Genomic DNA, 22,621 nt, shown 5'->3' with positions numbered 1-22,621 from the left:
TATACACAGAACATTTATAGTGATGAAAATTTGGAGCTGGAGAGATGGCTCAGCAGTTAAAAGCACTGACTGCTCTTCCAAAGGTCCTGAGTTCAAATGCCAGCAACCACATGGTGGCTCACAACCATCCATAATGAAATGTGACACCCTCTTCTGGAGTGTCTGAAGACAGCTACAGTGTACTTACATATAATAATAAATAAATCTTTTTAAAAAAAGAAAGAAAAAGAAAAAAAAAAGAAAATTTGTTTTACATAAATATTCAATAATAAGTTAGTGTCCAAAAAGCCAGGCATGTTAGTACATGCCTTTAATCACAGCACTCAGGAGTCAAAGGCAGGAAGATCTCTAGATTCAAAGCCAGCCTGGTCTACAGAGCAAGTTCCAGGATATCCAGGGCTACACACAGAGAAGCCCTGTCCTGAAACACCCCTCCACCCAAAAAAATTAAATGTCCAAAAAAAAAAAAGAAAAAAAAAGAAAAAGGGTGATGTCCAAAGTTCTAATTAATATCTAAATTTTTTAAAATGCCATTTAGAATTTGATTGTTTTCTACATCACTTTTCTTGGTAAAAAATTTGTTGAAGGCCAGGTATGAAGAGGCACACATGAAATTCTATGATTTAAAGATTTTGTTTATTTTAAAAATTTGTATGGGGAGGGCTACATGCATGTAAGTGAAGATACTTTTGAAGGCTAAAGGTATTAGATATGGTGGAACTGGAATTACAAGTGGTTCTGAGTGGCCTGCTGGAAAGTCAGTATAAGCTCTCAGCTACCAAGTTATAGCTCCAGCCCCTGCAATCCCTGAATCTCGAAGGCCAAAGTAAGCTATGGGCCAGTCTGGAACATAGAGAGATTTGGACACTAGACTGGGGAACTTATCAAGATCCTGCCTCAAAATTTAAAAGGGCTAGGGATCTAGCCCAGTGGGAAAGCACTTGCTAGCATGCTCAAGCCACAAATTCAATCCCCACTAATACACATGCAAGCCAACTAGAGAACTAACCCAGCTTAATTTGAGCTAATTAAGAGAGGTATTTATGACAATCAATGAGGAACTTCATTTGCACCGTAGAAAAATCTTAGAATCATCCTCACTGTTATTTTTACCTTATGTGTATGGATGTTTTGCCTACATGTATGTCTGTGTACCACATGCATGCCTGATACCTACAGAGGCTAGAGTCCAATCCCCCAGAACTGGAGTCATGGATAGTTGTGAACAGCTATGTGAGGTCGGAAACCAAACCTGGACGTGATGATAAAGCAGCACATACTTTAACTGCTGAGCCATTTCTCCAGCATGTTACCAGCACAGCTACAGGGATAAGAGAGACGACAACTAAAACACTTGCAAAATCAAAGGAGGAATGAGTGTCTTCAAATCTCATTATTTTGAAACTCACACTATGTATGCTAAACTAATCATAACTTTGTTGTTGGAAACAGGGCTTCTATGTAGATCCAGCATCCTAGAATTCACTCTGTAGACCAGGCTACCCTTGAACTCAGAGAGCCATTGTGTCTGTCTGCAAGTGCTGGGATTAAAGGTCTGAGTCACCACTGCCTGGCAAAAAAAATTCAAGACCGCCGGGTCGTGGTGGTGGCGGCGGCGGCGGGGGTGGTGGTGGCGGCGGGGGTGGTGGTGGTGGTGGTGGTGGTGGTGGTGGTAGTGGTGGTGGTAGTGCACACCTGTAATCCCAGCACTCTGGGAGGCAGAGGCAGGTGGATTTCTGAGTTCGAGGCCAGCCTGGTCTACAGAGTGAGTTCCAAAACAGCCAAGGCTATATAGAGAAACCCTGTGTCGAAAAAAAACAAATCCAAAAAAACCAAAAAAGAAAAGAAAAGAAAAAGAAAAAGAAAAAATTCAAGACCAGCTTGGGGGGAGGGACACATACCTTTAATGCCAGCACTGTAAGGCAGAAGCAGGTAGAGTTCTGAGTTTGAGGCCTGCCTGATCTACAGAGCTGGTTCCAGGACAATCAGGATTCTAAGATTTTTCTACACACATAGAAACACTATGCCAAAAATAAAAAATAAAAAAATAAAAAATGTTTTTTTCAGGACCAATATGAAGGTCCACTAATCCTAGCATTTGAAAGGTAGAAGCAGCCGGGCAGTGGTGGCACACGTCTGTAATCCCAGCATTCTGGGAGGCAGAGGCAGGCGGATTTCTGAGTTCGAGACCAGCCTGGTCCACAGAGTGAGTTCCAGGACAGCCAGGGCTACACAGAGAAACCCTGTCTTGAAAATCCAAAAAACCAAAAAACCAAAAACCAAAAACCAAAAACCAAAAAAAAAAAAAAAAAAAAAAAAGAGAAAAGTGGAGGCAAGCAGATCTGGGATTTCAGGCCAGCGAGGTCTATCCAAAGTTCTAACCCACCCAGTGCAACATATAGAATCCAGCCTCAAAACAAACAAACAAGCAAACTCTGTTGTATTGTTCCAAAATATAAATACCAATTAGTAAAAACTCCATAAAGGAAGTTTGTTTGTAGATACCCACCTTTAAGAACAAAGCACCTTCCACAGAAATGAAGAGTAAATACCAAAAAAGGCAACCAAGCTGGGCAGCGGTCACTGTCTCCCTGAATAGGACACACCCTGCCCAAGCGTTTCACTTGCCCTTGAGCTCCCCGCCAACTGGCACAGTCACCAAGGGCTGTGACTATTTCAGAAATGGATCTGTGGCAATACATACTCTTCAAGATGGGGAACATTTACACTTGGTCTGTGTGGCTACAAAAGTCGCTGGCCCCTGGACCAGCCCAGGATAAAGGTACTTGCCTCCACACCTGAGAGCTGAGTCTGAGCTCTGAGACCCACATGGTGAGAGAAGAATGCAGCTCCGTGATAGAGTGCTAGCCTAACAGGCTTTACAGCCTGGGCGCCACCCCCAGAGGCCACTAAGTAAACAGGGCATTCATTCCCTGACAGCTTTCTCCCGTCGCTGCTGTAGAACTGATCGCTTAGTCGTGCTGCCTAATTGCTCACTATCGCTCTCCTTTGCAGAATTTTTTCTTTTCAAGTGTCTTACCTCACCTTCCAGTGCCAGGAGCTTCGGAAGTCTTATCTTCCTGGAGAGCGCAGGCCCTGTAGGAACAGAAGAAACCCACAGTCTTGAGTGTCCAAACTGAAGGAGCCAACCCTAGAGGAAGCAGGCAATGCAGCTTCCGCCTTCGGCCCACCTCACCCTTTAGTCATCCTGCTTGTCAAAGGCCACTGGAAAGACCTGAAATGTCTGGTGCGCAGTCCACTCAAGACCAAGTTAGGAGGCTTCACATAGCAAAGACAAAATTAATTCCAACATCTATTTTTGTGTTTTCATTTGTTTCTTCTTTTTCATGTTTTCCAGACCCGCTTTGAACTCTAGATCCTGCTGGCTCCATGTCCCAGTGCGGAGATTACAAGTGTGTGCCGCCATTCCGGTTTTGCTGTTTCCTCAGACCCCAGTTTATTGAGACAAGTTCTGTCTATGTATCCCTAGCTGCCTTGCAACTCTCTATGTAGACCGGCCTGGCCTTAGTCAAACATAGACCTGCCTGTCTCTGTCTCCCAAGATTAAAGGTGTACACCACCATGTTCAGGTTCTCATATAACTCAGGCTGCCCTCTAACTCAGCTATATAGCTGAGGCTGGCCTTGAACTTCCTTTTGTTGTTGGTGGTTGGGGGTGGGTTTTTTTTGTTTGTTTGTTTGTTTTGTTTTGTTTTTTGGGGTTTTTTTTTTGGATTTTTGGATTTGGTTTTTTTTCGAGACAGGGTTTCTCTGTATAGCCCTGGCTGTCCTGGAGCTCACTCTGTAGACCAGGCTAGCCTCGAACTCAGAAATCCGCCTGCCTCTGCCTCCCAGAGTGCTGGGATTACAGGCGTGCACTACCACCACCCTAGCTGGCCTTAAACTTCTAATCCTCCTGCCTCTATCTCCCAAGTGCTGGGACTACAGGGGCCTGCCACCATATATAAATTTTGGACAGCAGTGTTTTCCCATTTAGGGTTTTTTCTTATTTCTAGATGTATTTATCTGTTTGAGTGCTCGCCTATATGTATGTAATGGATGGAGGGGATGGATGGGCGTACAAATGTATGTATACATACAATGTGTGCGCCTGGTATCAGCAAAGGTCAACACAAAGGATCAAATCCCCTGGAACTGGGATTACGGATGACAGTGGGCCACCTGTAGCTTCTGGGAGCCAAACTAGGGTCCTCTGCACAAACAGCAAGTGCATGGATCATGGATCTGCTATGTAGACCAGATCAGGTCTCTATATCTGTTTGTCCATGTCTAAGATTCAGGCTGACATCATCATCCCTGGTTTATATGGTCCTGGAGATTTGAACCAGTGTTTTATGCATGCCTGGCAATTAAGAATTCTCCCAATGAACTACATCATCCGCCTCCCTATTGATATTTAAAACAAAAAACAAAAGCAGGATTCTAGAGGGAATGATCTGCTGAATATTTTTCACTTTCTTTTTCCTTCTTCCCTTTTTGGGGGTTGTTTTGAACAAAGTCTTAGTTGGTAACCCAGGGAGCCTGGAATGCACTAAGTAGCTCAGGTTTGTCTTAAACTTTAGGGCAACTCTCCTCCTTTAACCTTCAGGACTGAGATTACAGGCTTGAGCAAATAAATATCCCTGTCTCCAGCTGAGTCTTGGTTTTGGAGATTTGTTTTTATTTTTATATTTATGTGTATGGGTGCTTTGCCTGCATATACATGTCTGTTTCACAACATGTGTGTAGTGTCCACACAGGCTATACAAGGACAATGGGTCCTCTGGAACTGGAGTTAAAAATGCTTGTTCGCTGCTTGCGGGTGCTGGGAACTAAGCCTGGTTCCCACATGCTCTAACCACTAAGCTGCCTCTCCACAACTGTCAGCTGAGCTGAGTCTGGGTTTTGTTGTTGTTGTTGTCAATATTTTGTTTTGTTAGTATAGGGTAACACTATATAGTCCTGACTGGCCTGAAACTTGCTATGTAGACCAGACCAGCCTAGAATTCTCAGGGAGCCACCTACCTCTGCCTCTGTGCTAGATTAAAAGCATGTGCCATGGGGTTGGAAAGATGGCTTAGTGGTTAAGAGCACTGACTGCTCTTCCAGAGGGTCCTGGGTTCAATTCCCAGCAACCACACAGTGGCTCACAACCATCTGAAATGGGATCTGGTGCCCTCTTCTGGTGTGTCTGAAGACGGTTACAGTGTACTCATACAAATATAATAAAAATCTTAAAAAAAAAAAAAAAAGACATGTGCCTACTCCTGAGCTCTTCAAGTTTTTGTTTTTATATTTATTTGGGAAGGGAATACCACAGTGTGTGTGGAGGTCAAAGGACAACTTGTGGGAGCCAATCTTTCCTTCTACCATGTGAGTTTTGGAGATGAACTCAGGTTGTCAGGTTTGGTGACAAGCGCCTTGCTTGCTGAGCCATCTCATAGGTTTTTGTTTCAGTTATATGCCCTTATTGTTTAGAATATTGTTATTCTAATTTTTTCCTACAGTATTGATTCTATCCAAGCTGGAAATGTAACTGCTTGCTGACTGCTTGTAGAACACGTATAAACCCCAGGATTTGATCCCAGCACTTCTCAACTGAGTGTGGTTGTACACATCTGTGACCTTAGCACTTGGGAGCTATAAGCAAGATTAGAAGCTGAAGGTCACCTTTCATTATATAGCAAGTTTGGTTATCCAACAGTGAGTTTGAGGCCAGTTGGGGCTAAAAAGACCCTGACTCATTCATTCATAGACAAACTGACAAGACAGAGACAGACAGACAGACAATATATGCTTATGTGTATATGTATGTGGGTGGAACTGTAAATCTGTAGTAGGGTATCTGTGTAAGAACTAACTCTACAAAGTTATTGTCTGGCCTCCACACACGTCATGCACATGCATGCCCTCAGAAACACATATCATACACACATATATTTTACATACACACAAAAATTTAAATCAAAATATCAGGCTGTGCTAACAATATTGGAAAAGGAAAGGCAGGAGGATCACTTCCAGTTCAAGCCCATCTAGGCCCACAAAGTGAGTTCCAAATGAGCCAAAGTTAGAATGAGACGTCTCAAACAAACAAAAAACCATATAAAGAAAAATACAAGTCAAATGAGTGCCACATATTGCTTGAGCTGGGTACAGACTTACCTCCCAGAATGACTTCATCACCTTTGGTATCTACAGTCTATGAACCATGCTAGAGTAGCCCATCCCTCTCCTCACCCAGACCAAAGACAAAAGCTGCTTACTTACCAAACCCAAGCAAGAAAAATAGGAAACCCTATTCATTAAAGCTAAATTAGGTCCTGTAGCTGGTGCAATTTTGTAAACTACTCTAAATCTCTATTTATAGAAAGCTGCTGTTTGAGCAGTATTACTAGTGATCAGAGTAAAAGGCAAAACGAAGAGTAAGTATGTGACTGAGAAGGACTGCTGTTCTTCCATTGGCTGCTTGAGGTTTTAGTTGGTCAGCTTTGATTTTGGTGGGAGGTTATCTACATTGAGACAGTGCCTCACTATGTAGCACAGGTTGGCCTCCATTTTGCAGCCTCAGCCTGAAAGCTGAAATTACAGTACCATTACTCCCAACATAGGAAGACTATTTGAATAATTAAAGTACAGGCTTACAAAGACTTAGTAAGAGCTGAGTGGTGAGTGATGTGTGCCTTTAATCCCAGCACTTGAGAAGCAAAGGTAGACAGATCTCTGTGAGTTTCAAGGCACCCTGGTCTATCAAGGGCATTCCAGGATAGCCATACACAGACAAACTCTGTCTCAAAAAACAAACCAAAACAACAACAGCAAAACCACAAAAGACCTAGTATGAAATTATCAGACTAACTAAGCTAGCAGGACCATCACCGTACTCTCTGCCTACATTGTCTACACAGTCAACTAGAGGAGACAGAGTAAGAGGGTCTAGTAAGAAATGGTTTGGAGCTAAACAGAGTGGTGCATGATTTTAGTTCCAGCACTCTCCGTAGGCAGTTGCAGGTGGATCTCTGAGTTTGAGACCAGCCTAGTCTACAGAGTGAGCTCAGGACAGCCAGGGCTAAGAGAAACCCTGTCTAGAAGAAAAGAAACTGAATGAAAGAATGAAAGAATGAACAAAAGGAAGGAAGGAAGGAAGGAAGGAAGGAAAGAAGGAAGGAAGGAAGGAAGGAAGGAAGGAAGGAAGGAAGGAAGGAAGGAAGGAAGGAAGGGGGAGGTGGAGAGAACAGGAGGGAGGGAGGGAAAAGAAAAAAGAGGCTCAAAAATGGTGGCAAAGAAATAAAAAAAAATGTTCTTTATGTGGAAAGAGGCAAAGAGGAGGGAAAACCTTGACCAGTACACGGCACACACTCAACAGTACCCTATCTGCTTGAGTTCTCTCAAGCCCTCTTGCTCTTTGATGATCATATGAGGCCCCGAGTCCTCTCAGAGGTTTCTAATTCACATGCAATCAAAGTCTACAACTACTTAAGTCTAAACAGCAGATAAGGAACAGTTCTCATAACTGACTTCCTATCTAGGTTTGGCCTCATTGTTATTTTCAATACCTCTCCCCGTTTCTTCCTCCTGTTCAGCATGTACATGCCATACGTAGTCCAACCTGGCCTGGAATTCCTCAGCCTCCCAAAACAGAGAGTGCTGAAATCGCATGCATGTACCACTAAGATTTTTTTTCCTTCTTCGAATAGCCCTTGCTATCCTGGAACTTACTCTGTAAACTAGGCTGGCCTTGAACTCAGAAATCCACTGCCTCTGCCTCCCAAGTGCTGGGATTAAAGGCATGCACCACCACTGCCAGGTTTTTTTTTTCTTTTTTTTTTTAAACTTTCCACAAAATGGGCCTATTTTCACCTACCATTTCACTATATTAACTACACTCTTCATCAAGGCTATACAACTACACTTCTTGGCATACACCTAAATCCTAGCACTTTGCAAAGGATGGAGAATCACGAGGCACAGGCATGTCTGGGTGACAGACTGAGTTCCAGGCTAACCTGAGCTACTGTGAGACTTGTTCAGAGGAGAGGGAGGGAGGGAAGGGGGAGGGGGAGGGAGGGAGGGAGGGGAGGGAGAGAGAGAGAGAGAGAGAGAAGTAGGAGAGGGGGAGGAGGATGGGGAGGGAGGGGGGAGGGAGAGGAGGGAGGGAGGGGGGGAGGGGAGGGAGGGGGGGAGGAGAGGAGAGGGAGAGGGAGGGGGAGGGGAGGGAGGGGGGAGGGAGAGGGAGAGGAGAGGGTGAGGGAGAGGGAGAGGGAGGGAGAGGGAGAGGGAGAGGGAGAGGGAGAGGTGAGAGAGAGAGAGAGAGAGAGAGAGAGAGAGAAGTTATGGAAGCCAGTCACGATGGTAGACTCCTAACTCTATGGTTCTAGACACTGACACAGGAGGACTACAAGTCTGAAGATAGTTTGAGATTTTGCCTCAAAAAAACAAAATTGGAAGATGAGAGGCAGCAATATAGTTGGGGTAGTTTCAAGGTAAAGTCCCTGCCTGGTGTGCACAGTAGCTCATCAATCCTGCCAGTTACAAAGACACAAAGTGTTCTTTATAGCCAAAGTGATCTCTCTTGTATTCCAAGTCTCTGCTTGGCCACTTCCTGACCTTTCTACTCAACAGGTCCCACACATTTTCAAAACTCCTGTTTTGAACTTAGTTTCTCTCCACCTCACACCTTACTACTGACCTGGGTGGTTCAAGTCCACCAGCTTCCCACAGGCTCAAAGAATGACTAATAATATTAACACACACTAGCACTAACACTGTTGCTGATGCTTCTCTTTTTTATTTATGTACATAAATGCTTTGTCTGCATGTAATCTGCACACCAGTGGAGGGAATTGGATCCCAATTACGGAAGGCTGTGAGCCACCATGTGGTTGCTGGGAATTGAATACAGGACCTCAAGAAGAAGACCCAATGCTCTTAACTGCTAAGCCATCTCTCCAATCCTGATTAATACTCTTTTGTTTGTTTGTTTTTTGTTTTTGTTTTTGTTTTTTTGAGACAGGGTTTCTCTGTGTAGCCCTGGCTGTCCTGGAACTCAATCTGTAGACCAGGCTGGCCTCGAACTCAGAAATCCACCTGCCTCTGCCTCCCAAGTGCTGGGATTACAGGCATGCACCACCACTGATTAATACTTCTTAAAAAGCAAAACTGATCACTAGCAGCTACGCTCTAAGACCTTCAGGGCTCCCAGTTCCTCTAAGACCCTCTATGTAACAGCATTCTGGTTCCAACCCAACCTTCCAGAAATACCCCAATGAGTGAATGCCAAGTCTTTTGTGGCTGTTTTCACGTTTTTAAATTACAGATACTGACCTTCACGCTGCTGCCTTGTGTATGTGTGTGTGCACAGGCAGCAGGAGCCTGTGGCAGATAGGCCACTGTAACTCCTTAGAGCTACAGTTACAAGCAATTGGGAACGTGGATTCTGGGAACCGAACTCAGGTCTGCTAAAAAGGTAAGGACTCTTTTAAATTATTTCTACTTTATGTGTATGTTTTGCCTAAATATATTGTATGTATGCCTAGTGACCAGAGATGCCAGAAGAGGGCACTGAATCCTGTCTATACTCCAATTCTAGGGTTGAGCCACATATGGATGCTGGAAATTGAATCAGGGTCCTCCAAAGAACAAAAGATGCCCTAACCCACTAAGCTATCTTTATTTTTACAACTTCCTACAACAAGATTGCATTTCTGAGGGCCAAGCATGGTGGCAAACACCCATGGTACTAGCATTCAGGAAGTGAAAAGCAGGAGAATCAGAAATTCAAGGCCATCTTCAGCTACACAGGGAGTCTGAGACCAGTTCGCACTGTATGAAACTTTCTGGGGGGGCAAGCAGTGTTGGCACATGTCTTTGATTCCAGCACCTGGGAGGCAGAAGTATGTGGACCTCTGTGAGTTTGAGGCCAAGCTGGTCTACACAGCGAGTTCTGAGGACAGACAGGGATACACAAAGAAACCCTGTCTCAAGAAAACATACACATACATACATACATACATACAAAAACAAGGGACTTGAGAGATGGCTCAGCAGTTCAGATCATTTGCTGTTCTTCCAAAGGAACTAAGTTCAGACCCCAATACCCATATTGGGAGGCTAGGAACTGTCTGTAACTCTACCTCCAGAGGACCAACACCCTCTTCTTCAGGAACCTACACCCACCAGGCATACACTCACATAGACACAGATGCATACACAAAAATAAAAATAAATCATTAAAAATAAATACATAAAAAAAAGAAAACACAACAACAACAACAAATCCTGACTCTGTATTATATAATAAAGTTGAACACGTTCTTTTTTAAGTGACTCAATTTCTTCAAACCAGTACAAAGATTTCAGAGGGCTGGAGTACAGCGGACTATGTACTCGAAGTGTGTGCAGAAGGCAAGGATTTGGATCCCAAGCTGGGCTGGCAGGACTGCATGTACCTTTAACTCCAGAAGCAACAGTAGTGGGGGTTGCGGGGGCCAAACAGGCAGATCCCAGGGCCTATCGAGCAAGCTAGTTTAGGTGAAATGATGAGCTTCAAGTTTAATAATAAAGAGACTGGTGGGTAATAGAGAAAGACGCCCTTCTCTGGCTTCCACTTAAAAGTGCACCCTCGCCGGGCGGTGGTGGCACACGCCTGTAATCCCAGCACTCTGGGAGGCAGAGGCAGGCGGATTTCTGAGTTTGAGGCCAGCCTAGTCTACAGAGTTAGTTCCAGGACAGCCAGGGCTACACAGAGAAACCCTGTCCAAAAACAAATCCAAAAAACCAAAAAAAAAAAAAAAAAAAAAAAAAAAAGAAGTGCACCTCATGAATGTGTGCTAGACCACATACACAGAAGTTTTCAAAAAAATTTCTCCTGGGTATGGAACAACACACACAAAGCAGAAATGCAAGGCCTTCAACTGCAAATGGTCTATCAGTCCACACCATTACTGACCCAGGAAGTGGAAGAAACCACCTACATCTGTCAGGTAAAAGACTGGACATGCCAAAACATGGTGGCTGATCCTTTAATCCCAGCACAAAGGAAGCAGAGGCAAAAGGCTCTCTGAATTTGAAACCAGCCTCGTCTATTCAGTGAGTTCTAGGACAGCCAGAGCTAAAGTAATGAGACCCTGTGTGTCAAGGAAGAAATAAAAGGAAATACAATACCCATGTTCAAATACAGGGTAGGTATGTTAGTTGGAAACACAGTTTCACAGCATAGTTCAGACTGCCCTGTAACCCCCAGTCTTAGGGTCAGATTCCTTGAATCCTAGGATTTACAGTTACCACATTACCCCAAGCTAGGTTGTTTTTAACAATCAAATGCTAGATCTCTCCTTTTCTAAGCATCAACACCAATCAAAGTAAACCCCTATCAATTCCTCCAAGCCCCATCCTTCTTAATACCTAACAGGCAAACTTGTCAGCCACCCATCCAGCAGTCAAGAGTTTTAACAGTCTAATTAGTGGCTCAGGTCTAATTCCTGAATTTAGGAGGAAAAGGCAGAAGGGTCAGTAGCTTAATGCTAGCCTCACTATTAAATGGGCTTAAACCAGCATGGGCCTCAAGAGACCCTGTCTCAACAACCAGAAGTTTGGAGGTTTGTTTTGTGGATTCTAATCAGAACTTCACCCAAGATACACAGAACCCCATAGCTTTAAATCCCCACCCCACCCCTACCCAATGGCTTTAAATCCTTGGTCATACTTAGACTTTGGGCCTGAACATTCCTGAATTTGGGTTTCCTCCCCATTAGGCTAGCCATTCACTTTGCACTACCTTTTCAGTGTCCCCTCTCAGCTGGCTGACTTAACTACCAGAGGTCAACTCTGGTAGTCTCTTGACATCTCTGACACTCCCTGTATGCCACCAACATAGCTCTTTCTAAACTAGATCTGGATTATGCCACTCAAATGATTCAAAGCATTCTGGAGCTCCTGTGCCCTATGTGGCTGGAGCTCCCACCTGTCTAGCTGGAAGACTCCCAGGCACTATTTTAGACACGCGTGTACATGTGGTGTACAAGCCTTTATGTGCCCCCAGCTAATTTTTGCTGGCCCTGAAGGCCACGCACAGCTCAGGAAGGCTCTCTTCAGGCCACCATGTAAAGCATATTCTGTAGGCAGCAGCTATTGATCTTGGCTTCTGATTCTCACTCACTAAACCCAAAACCAGTTAAGGACAAAGCAAGCTGCACCCCATGGGCCCCCAAGTCCCTACCAGAAGTCTTCAGGGGATAAAGTCAAAGATTTACTACATGAAGGCATTTTGCCAAATCAGTTTTTTTAGAACGATGAGGACTTGTCCCATGACAATTTCACAGAGGTACAAATCAACAGTGCTCTCGAGTTCCCACGGGTGCTTTCTACATAGTCCCTGCTCATTCCTACCTTCACACAGGATCCCACATGCCTTGCAACTAACTCCCTAGTGAAATCTGATTTCTCCAACAGCCCCTATGTCCTTTAAGCATGCAGACCATGCCCCTGACTTCAAGGCAAAAAGAATTTCAATACTCCATATTTACACCATCCATTTGTACAACCCTTTACCGTGGAATTCTTTTTCAGAACTAGAACATTCTAAAAGCATGTCTCTTGTCCATTAAGCACAATATAAAGCTAATATAATTGCAACGCCCCATCTCCATCAAACTCCAAAACATCTGGAAGCACACCCAATTCTAGCTGGAGTTATGTTCTATAAACACCACCCTCACTTCACGAGTCTGGCTTCCACGCCAAGAACTACTTCTACTCACTTATTTAGGGAAACAGCGGCTGGACTCTTAAGTTAGACCTCCAGGCTATAAAGGTACTACTGTCCCAGACTAGGCAGACCAGTCAAAACTTCATCATCACCATGAAAACTAATCTTGATGTAATTCAACTTAACGAAAACTTCTCAAATTGTAGAGATTAAAAGGTGTGTGTTTTTAAATTGCCCGTTGAGTTTGTCAATAAATGAACTTGGGAGTTATGGCAAAGGACTGAGTCGACACGGTGTTTCCTCTGGGAACATTTTCCAAATATACTTGCAAGTGAACCTGATTTCCCAAATACCAACTGCAAAGGTAGTAAAGGAGGCTTCCAAAGAAGCGCAACCGAGGGGGGAGGAAGAACCCCAAGACTTGGAGCAGCTCAAAGCAAGAGGCGGGGGGCGGCGCCCTTCCCAGCCTCTGGCAGGAGCCCCACCGTAGAGACGCCGCCTAACTGGGCCGCGACCCCCACTGGAAACCCGGAGGCAGCCCGCAGGCCGCACACGCCCGCGGCCAATGCACAGGCCCCGCGTTCCCGGGAGCGCGGGCCGGAGCTGAGGCCTGGCCCGTCGCCGGGGCGCGCAGCTCCGGCCTCGAGACTCCAGCCACCGGACAGAGAGCCGAGGGGCGGCTCCGCACGGACGGCGGCGCCGCCTCCTCACCCGCAAGGACGTCCGTGGCCGTGTCCCCGCCCCGGGCCGAAAGGGAGCAGCAGCAGGTGTTCCGCGGAAGGCTCGGCCGGCTGCAGCGGGGATCGCGGCCCCAGCAGGCAGGCACCGGGAGGCAGAGGCGGGAGGTGCACTCACCCAGCACCACGGGCCGGCCGCGGCAGGTGTTCGCTCCTCCGGGCCCAGGGACACCGCCGCCACTCCCCGGAGACTCCGCGCGAAGCTGCCACCGCTGCCGCCCCCGAGCCCCAGGAGCGCGAGCGCCGCGCCGCAGCCTCCGCGCGATCACGTACCGAGCGGTGAGAGGGCGCCGAGCGCGAGGGCGGGGCGCGCGGCCGGAGCCTAGCAACCGTCTGACACGCGAGTGCCGCAGCCAATCCCACGGCCGACTCTGAGCGGCGCCGACTGGCCTTCAGCGCGCGGCCCGCTTCTGCCTGCGTCGCTGGCCCCGCAGCGCGCCGCACCCGCGCACAGGCCCCGCCCCGTCCCGCACCTCTCTGCCCATTGGCCTGTCACGCCCCCGCCCCAAAAGCCACGCCCCAATGCAGAGGCCCCGCCCCCGGGGTCGACCAAGTAGGTCCCGGGACACGCCTTAGCCAGTCCGGGTAGCCCGGAGCTCCAGCTAGCTGGGGTGGGGGAGGGGCATCCTTCCCAACTTCTCCCGAAGAATAAACCGAGGTATGGATAGGCCGGCGAACCGGTCCGGCCACAGCAAGCCACCAGACAACTGCCCCTTAATTTCCTTCGAGCAAAAAGCAAGCGTTATCTAAACCATTCAAACACTCAGGAAGCGCCCTCCCGACTGCAAAGGCCGTGTTACCCTGTCCTTAATATGGATGGAGAAACTAAGGCCAGATCCGAGTGGGTGGGCAGGAAGGTAACCCATTTCTTTAGTGCTTGCCATACAACAGGCTTCCCCTCCCCCTCCTTGGAAAGCTAAAATCCAATGCCTCCTCTGGAGCTCAAAATAGCTCTGACCCGCTAGCACAGGTCACTCACCCCCGGTGGCCCACATTCTTTAGATGGGTGGTTACTGCTAGAATCTGGCCTCCCCCATTTATGGAGGGTCCTAAAGTAGCTCTCCTGGGGCTCACCAGAGGCCCTGTAGATTTGACAAGTTCCTAAACCTGACAGTAGATAATAGCTGTGGAAATCAGAACTGTGGTGGGCTCTGCTCCCTTCCTAACTGACCCCACGCTGCTAGAATGAACCCATTCCTCTTTGGCCTAGGGCCAGGCTGGAGTTTGAGACACAAGGCTGTTATCAGTAAGCACATTCCGAAAACAGACCCAGCGGCTACTCTGCCTGGGATTCCTGCCTAAAAGCCAGGCAGTTCTCTTCTGAAGTGTCTGGGAAAAACAATTTTCAAGAAGGAATGCCCTACCTCAAATACCTGTTTGCAATTTCCCAATACTTAGGTAACTAGCTCATAGAGTCTAAAAAAGGAAGAAGAACTAAAATCCCTAGAGAGTAATTAGAGAGCAGATTGTCCCTTGGGTGTTAATAAACTAAAGGGTTAATGGTGTCTCAAATTCTGACTCTGTAAAAAGGCTGAGAGTGAGCTGCCCATGGTGACTGCCATCTCTAATCTGTACACTCATAAAGCTGAGGCTTAAGGATTGCTGTAAATTGAAGGCCACTCAAGGTTGCATAATAAGCTTCCAGACCAACTTGGGCTATAGAGTGATACCTTGGGATGTAGAGTAATCAAGGGGATGAGAAATAACAGTAAAGTCATTTGCCACAATGCCCAGTGACTTAAATTTGATCCCCAGGACCCACATGGTGGAAAGAGACAACCGACTCCGGCATGTTGTCCTCTAACTCCAAGCACAATAAAAACACCATAAATAAGATGTAAAGGGCTGAAGAAATGGCTCAGTGGTTAAGAGCACCAACTGCTCTTCCAGAGGTCCTGAGTTCAATTGCCAGCAACCACATGGTGGCTCACAACCATCTGTAATGGAGTCTGGTGCTCTCTTCTGTGTGTCTGAAGAGAGCAATGGTAGTGTACTCATACATAAAATAAAGATGTAAAAAGCCGGGTGATGGTGGCCTACACCTCTAATTCCAGGACTCCAGAGGCAGAGGCAAGTGGATCTCTGAGTTCGAGGCAAGCCCAATCTATAGAGTGAGTTCCAGGACAGTCAAAGAAGGCTACACGAGAAATCCTGTCTCTAAAATACAAAAATAAATAAATAAAATGCAATTTCAAAGCAAAACAGAATATATAGCATCAAGGACACCTCACAGAGTACTTGCAAAAAAGTAGAAGCAACGTTTCAGACCTTACTGAGCACGTGGATTCCAAATCACTCCTCTTCTCCCTTTTTTGGCATTGTTTTTGCTAAAGGAGGCACAAATGGTTTCCAGGGCCACAGGGTTCTATGCTGACTGTGGTGAGGAGATGTGCTCTACCTGATAGCAAATGCCTACGGGTAAGATAAGTTCCTTCCTGGTCCTAGAAACAGGACCAGTGTTTGCCTAAAATCCTCACAACCAAAGCTTTCCAATCCCTACCTCCTGAAATTGAAATGCTAGCCCTTCGAGATAGCCATGATATTTCCTACGCCCTCTCCTCAAGTCTTCTTGGCATAACCGGCCTGTGTTTCCCCCCAGCCCAGAGCAGCTCTACATTTTGGGCATCTTTGCTGTCTTCGTTATTTTGTTTGAAGTTGAGGTTTCTTCTCACCCTCACCCCACCCCCCTTTTTTCAGGCCCTTGAAAACAGGAAGTCTGTTCTGGCCCTTGACAGCCAGTCATCACTAGAGCTCATTCTAAACTGAAGAAAAAAGATGAACAGTTCCCCCCCCCCCCCCCCCCCCCCCCCCCCCGTGGTCCTCTAGACTGGCTGAAGGCTACAATGTTAAGTCCCCTTTACTTCCCTTAGTTCTGACAATTTAAAGCCTTTCTCCTGTTTAGGAACTGCAGAGCCCACTCTCCAGCTCAGCAAAGGGTCCCCAGTGACTCAACCTGGCAGGCAGAGCCATCCCAAGCCAGGTAACTTAGTTGCTCCTAGACTGCAGGAAGTCAGGGTCAGGGCCCATGCTGTAAGTGTCTGAAGAGGAGATCCAGTGACTGAGACTGAGGCTCCTCAGACCTGGTAGACCTGGTGGTCTGTCCTCAGCACCCCTAACCCTTCAGCCATACACTCTTCCTCTTCTTATCCCTAACTATCCCTAGCCTGAGGCTTCAGGAGGAAGAAGACAGTTTTGTAAGATTTGTTTCTTCCACTTAAATGTGAGCCCTTGACGATTTGCTTGGCCTAACATTGTAACCATTACCTAATTATAGCTATATAGCTGTATATAGTAGGGGTTCCCTTTTGAGTTGTAACTAGCAGGAGTCTCTCTCTAAAATAAAATAAAGGAAGGAAGATGGGGAGTTAAAAATCCAACATTGGGCCGGGCAGTGGTGGCACATGCCTTTAATCCCAGCACTTGGGAGGCAGAGGTAGGCAGATTTCTGAGTTCGAGGCCAGCCTGGTCTACAGAGTGAGTTCCAGGACAGCCAGGGCTACACAGAGAAACCCTGTCTCAGGAAGAAAAAAAAAATCCAACATTGGCTACATAGCAAGTTTGAGGTCTGCTTAAGCGATATCAAGCTGTACCCCCTCACCCCAAAAAAAGCTCAATTTCCATTTGGAAGAAAGAACTTGAGTTGTGTCTTCCTGACCTCCTGGTTAGCAGTCATTCCAAGATGTAAGCCCTGTGTTAGCCCTAGTGCAAGTCAAACATCCCATGTTTGCTCGGGATTGATATGATTGTAGCTAAGACCTTCCTTCTCCCTCAGATCAAATCCAGTGAATACCCATGGAACAGATACTCATTCTTCTTTTTTGTTTTTGTTTTTGTTTTTGTTTTTTTGGATTTGGTTTTTTAGAGACAGGGTTTCTCTGTATAGACCTGGCTGTCCTGGAACTCACTCTGTAGACCAGTCTGGCCTCAAACTCAGAAATCCACCTGCCTCTGCCTCCCAGAGTGCTAGGATTACAGGCATGCACCACCACCGCCCGGCTGATACTCATTCTTCTAAGGTTAGGATTCCAAGGCTTTAGTTCTGGCATGTTTCTGAGGCACCAAGGGCCAGTGAGTGTCCTGTCCTCTAAGAGTGCGGCTCCTATGGCTGATTCTTCCTCCACTTCTGACAGAGCAGGGCCGGGCCAGTGCTGACCAAGTGTTGGCTACTGACTCACATGCCCGGCCAGCAAACACGCCTGGAACAGTGGGCTGCCAGACCCGTCCAGCCACGTCAGAGCAAGGGAAGGATGCCTTTGTTCAGACTTAACAGTAGGCAAATTGTCCTGCAGCTCCGGCAGAAAGTATGGGCCAATAAGTTTATCCAGAGAAACTGCCAGTAGGCAAGTTCTAGCGTCACACCAGATTGCCCAGTAATCCTTTGTAAGACACTGCATTTCCACACTCCATTTCTTTCCTTTTCCTTCATTTTCTCTCTCCTTTCCTTCCTTTCTTTTTTTCCTTCCTTTTTTCTCCCTCCTGTCTTTTTTTCTTTTCTATATAGCTCAGGCTATGCTGGAAATCCTATGTAGCCCAGTGTCTTTTGAAAAGTTCTCATGTCTCAGCCTGCCCAGAACTAAGATTACAGGCGTGAGTCACCACACCAGACCACCAGGCTTTCTTTCTTTCTTAGGATGTATTTGTTTTGACTTTATGTGTATGGTATTTCGCTTGTATATATGTTTGTAGACTATGTGACTCTGTGCACCAAGGCAGCTGGAGTTACAGACGATTGTTGATCACCTGTGTGTGGGTTCAGGGAATCAAACTTGAGTCCTCTGAAAAGCAGCCACTGCTCTTAACTGCTGAGCCATCGCTCCAGCCCCAGCCGCATGGGTGACACAGCCTTCTCTACCTCTCAGCTGAGCCATGCTGGGCCTCTCTAGGAATGTAAAGTTCTTATACCGCAGGGACCCTACAGCAAGGGTGAGCGTGGTTTGAAATCCCTGTTGTGAACACATAGTCCACTGCCCTCTTGGGTCACAGTCCACTCTCTACTGGCTTCAGGATAAGGCAGTTCCCTCAAGGTCAACTTGGGTGGCTGTTACCAAAATACTGGACCTGTATCCTTGAGCATTAGACTAAATACCAGATTAGGTCTACACTTAGTCAAATAAATTTGACTCATCCAAATGCTCCTAAGGTGTGTTTGGCTCCTCTTTCCCTCTCAGAGCTGGCCTGAGACCTAAGCCTAAGCACCCCTCTTGAAAACATCACTACCAGAGATATTGATAAGTCATACAGCATTTACTAATTCTAATATGCTATTCAGGCTGGCCTTGGAACCCTGAACACTATGCACAAGGCTAAGTAAGCAAATAGCTTTTCCCCTAGGCTGTGCTGACAGAGACAGGGAGGGCTTCTGGAAGCCTCATCTCCCTGGTCTGGGGAATCTCCAGCATTTAGGAGTCGAATGAGAAGGACTCTTTCAGATGTCTGTTTTTGTGGCGGTTGTTTCTGCCTGACCATCCCCACCTCACCCCCAACATAGGGTCTCTATATTGTCCCGCCTCTGCTGGAATTCCGGAGCTGTTTTGGGACTATAGCCACAGGCTACCATGCATGGCTCCCTTTAGCCATGTTTATGTGTTCATCTATCTTGGTCCATGTTATGATATACATGCATATTTGTGTGCATATGTGCATTTGTATATGCACTTGAACACACTGGTGAGGTCAGAGGTCAGATATAATCCCAGTACACGAGAGGTGAAGGCAGGAAGATCAGGAGTTCAAGGCCAGCAGCTTCAACTACACACCAAGCCTGAGGCCACATGGGTTACACAAGATACTGTCGAAAGAAAAGAAAAGAAAAGGAAACCCACAAAACCAATGAATGCTATCCCCAGCACTGTTGGGGGTGAGGAGAGGAATTTTAACCCATCACAAGCCTTCCAGTATACCCATGTAAGGACACATTGTATAATTGTATAAGTTACTTGTTCTGAGCCATTTTGCCACCTCATCATCAAGTGACTGCATGTGTGGCCTGTGACCCTATCTGCTCACTGAAAATACAAAGACCATGCATGCAGATGAGTCAAGGGCCTGGCCAGGGTGAAAGGTCCATTCATGTACTATTCAGTCCAAACTTTTATTTTTTTAAAGATAAGATCAGGTCTCTTGTAGAACTCTTTGTGTAACAGGGGCTGGCTCTGAACTGACCCTCCGTCCTCCATCTTCTTGCTAGAATCACAGACGTGCTTTGGTTAGTTGGTTGGTTGGTTGGTTGGTTGGTTGGTTGGTTGGTTGGTTGGTTAGTTGGTTGGTTGGTTGGTTGGTTAGTTGGTTGGTTAGTTGGTTGGTTGGTTGGTTGGTTAGTTGGTTGGTTAGTTGGTTGGTTGGTTGGTTGGTTGGTTGGTTGGTTGGTTGGTTAGTTGGTTGGTTGGTTGGTTGGTTGGTTGGTTGGTTGGTTGGTTGGTTGGTTAGTTGGTTGGTTGGTTGGTTGGTTAGTTGGTTGGTTGGTTGGTTGGTTGGTTGGTTATGGATCTCTCTATGTAGCTCAGAACTCACTGCTTAGCCCAAGCTAGCCTAAAGGTCTTACGCTTTCCTCCTTCTGCTTCCTGAGTATTGGGTTTACACCTAACCTAACACACACAAAGATGCACGCCTATTTATTGAGTTTCTTATATACCAGAAACACTGTCTTGCCCTATAGAGCCTAAATCCTAACATAAGATAGGTAATAAACAAGTGAGTATACCTGGCATGGTGGTGCATGCATTTAACCCCAGCAGTCAAAGGGCTGAGACAGATGGATCTCTGTTAGTTCAAAGCTACTGTGATCTACATAGCAAGCTCCAGGCCAGCTAAGGCTACACAGTAAGGAGATCCTGTCTCATACAAATAGTAAATATAAATGTAGTACTCAAGTAGTGTCAGAGAAGATGGGCGGCCACCATGTTAGCTATGTGAGATCATTAGGGAAACTCATCTGTGTGTTTAATTTTTTTAAAATCAAAATAGTTATATAATCCTTTCTCTTCTCCCACCCCCCTCCACCACACCCCCACTTCCCCCCCCACCCCCGAAACAGGATTTCTCTGTATAGCCCTGGCTATCCTGGAACTCACTCAGTAGACCAGGCTGGTCTGGAACTCAGAAATCTGCCTGCCTCTCCCTCCCTCTGCTGCCTGCCACTACCGCCCAGCTAATCCTTTCCCTTTTTTGCTTCCAACTCTTCCCTCCCTCTCAAATTCCTGGTCTTCCTCTCTTTCTTTCTTTTTCATTATTTTTTATTTTTAATTATTTTATTTCATATGCACTGGTGTTTTGCCACCAGGTTTGTATACCTGTGTGAGGGTGTCAGGTCCCCAGGATCTGGAGTTACAGACAGTTGTAATTTGTAATGTGGTTGCTGGGAATTGAACCCAGCTCCTCCAGAAGAGCAGCCAACGGGCTCAGCTGCTGAGCCTCCTCAGCCAGTCCCGGGGCTTCTTTCACTTAATTTTTTTTTATTTTTACATGTAAGTATAAACCATAAACATATAAATGCAGCCTGTTGCGTCTGTTTAACATTGCTTATATGTACGTGATTTTAGGACTAACCACTTGACATTGAATAGCCAGTTAGAAGGCTCATTTCTGTGGACAACTAATTTTTTCCCTTCCTCAGCTGTCTTTAGCTGTCTGTAGCCTTGTCTAGTGATGGGAAGGCATCTGTTGGAAGGCAGAGAGCCTGGAAAAGGTGAAAGGGAACATCCTGGAGCTTTTTAGGGAAAGAGTGTAACAAACTTATGGAATGACCACAGCCACAGGCAGGTCAAAGGTCTCTTAGTGGCATCTGGGCCAGAAGATAGCTGGGCAGGTAAGGGCACTTGTCAACCAAACTGGATAACCTGACTTCCATCCTAAGGAGCTACGAGGCAGAAAGCAGAATCAGTTCTAGCAAATTGCCCTCTGAGACCTACAAACACACACACACACACACATGCGCGCGCGCGCGCGCGCATGTGTGTGTGTGTGTGTGTGTGTGTGTGTGAGAGAGAGAGAGAGAGAGAGAGCAACTGAAGGAAAGACAAGCTCTGAGGCTCTGAGGTGCCCTTTAACCTTTAACCAAGCTGAGGTTTGCCAGGTGGCTAGAAGGATCCGCAGAGCAAGGGGCACCAGGAGGGAAAGATGTCTTTAGGCTTCTTGAAAGGAATGCGGTAAGATGAGGGGGCAGCATCTGGCCTCCGGCCAGCCCCTCCTCCTCCTGGTAGGTCAAAAAAGACAGGTGAGAAAACACAGGAGGGGTGAGGAAAGACAGCAGGCTGGGTGGGGGCAAAGGAGGGGGTCACGAGGAGGTGGGGCATCAGGCATCCTGGGAGTCAAGTCAGAACAAGCATTTAGAGAGAAAAGGCATCACTTTTCCTGACTCTGTCTTCTTTGGAATGTGGAGTGTCTGCTCCTAGGCTCCCAGCCCTTGGGGGAGAAAAGTTGAGCAGGAAGGGACGTCCCTGTAGCAGGAGGAAGGGCTCCTCTGGATTGGGTCACTCCGTATGCACAGCCTCAGGGGAGATCTGAAGCTCTGGTCCCTAAGGGTGCCAGAGAAAGGAGTTTGCTTACCTAAGGTTGCCAAGTTTGTCTTTGCACTTAGTTTTTGGTGTCTGGTCCCTGGGCCTCCCATTGCCTGTGCTGGATCCTTGATAATTAGGTAGGTCCAGGGCGTTCACTGGGCAATCTTGGGAATCAGGAAAAGAATGAGGAATAGTGTGGATGTTGCTCTGAGATGGCCTCCAGTACCTTCCTCACCCAACTGCCTCAGGGTTGCTGACAAACACAGACATAGAGGAGTCCCTCCGGATGAGCGGATGAGCGATTGTAGGGCCTCCTGGCTGCAGGAAGCCTCCCCCATCTCCTCTGCCCGCTCTCTGCTTACTTAAGGCTATTGGCACGCAAAGGTCTCTCCAGCAGCTGCTACTACCCCTACCCAAACTGGACCAAAGTCCTGGCTAGGTTCCCTGTGAATAAATGTGATTCCCAGGGACCGTGCTACATCTATTTAGATAGGGCTGTTTGGGCTGGACAGGCCAAGGAACCCCAGGGAGTAAGAAGACTTTGAAAGGGAAGGGCTTGGGCTCAAGAAAGAGATCTCACTTGAAACCAGGACTCCGGTTGTGGGAGATAGGTCCTGGGGAACAGGACTTACTGCATGCACGGCCATGGCGGTAACTCTACAAAAGTGTCGCCAAGTCCCCATG

At 46.8% G+C, this 22,621-nt stretch overlaps 1 protein-coding gene across 5 annotated transcripts in view; it reads right to left on the bottom strand.

The window, feature by feature from the left end:
* Dag1 (dystroglycan 1) overlaps positions 1 to 13,871 on the bottom strand; it is a 52,223-nt gene extending 38,352 nt beyond the window's left edge. For 2 of the 5 annotated variants that reach the window (XM_052187291.1, XM_052187288.1), the window contains exons 1-2: positions 13,561 to 13,709; positions 3,041 to 3,096 (exon numbers count right to left, since the gene is read on the bottom strand). The gene's annotated coding sequence lies outside the window, so the exon portion shown is untranslated. The other 3 variants (XM_052187289.1, XM_052187292.1, XM_052187290.1) reach the window with 3 other exon arrangements.
* Between the last annotated feature and the right edge of the window lie 8,750 nt (positions 13,872 to 22,621).

Source organism: Apodemus sylvaticus, chromosome 7 (genome assembly GCF_947179515.1).
Source record: "Apodemus sylvaticus chromosome 7, mApoSyl1.1, whole genome shotgun sequence".
Lineage (NCBI taxonomy): Eukaryota > Metazoa > Chordata > Mammalia > Rodentia > Muridae > Apodemus > Apodemus sylvaticus.
The sequence above is the reverse complement of the archived record's forward strand: the minus strand, read 5'-3'. Positions and strand labels throughout refer to the sequence as shown.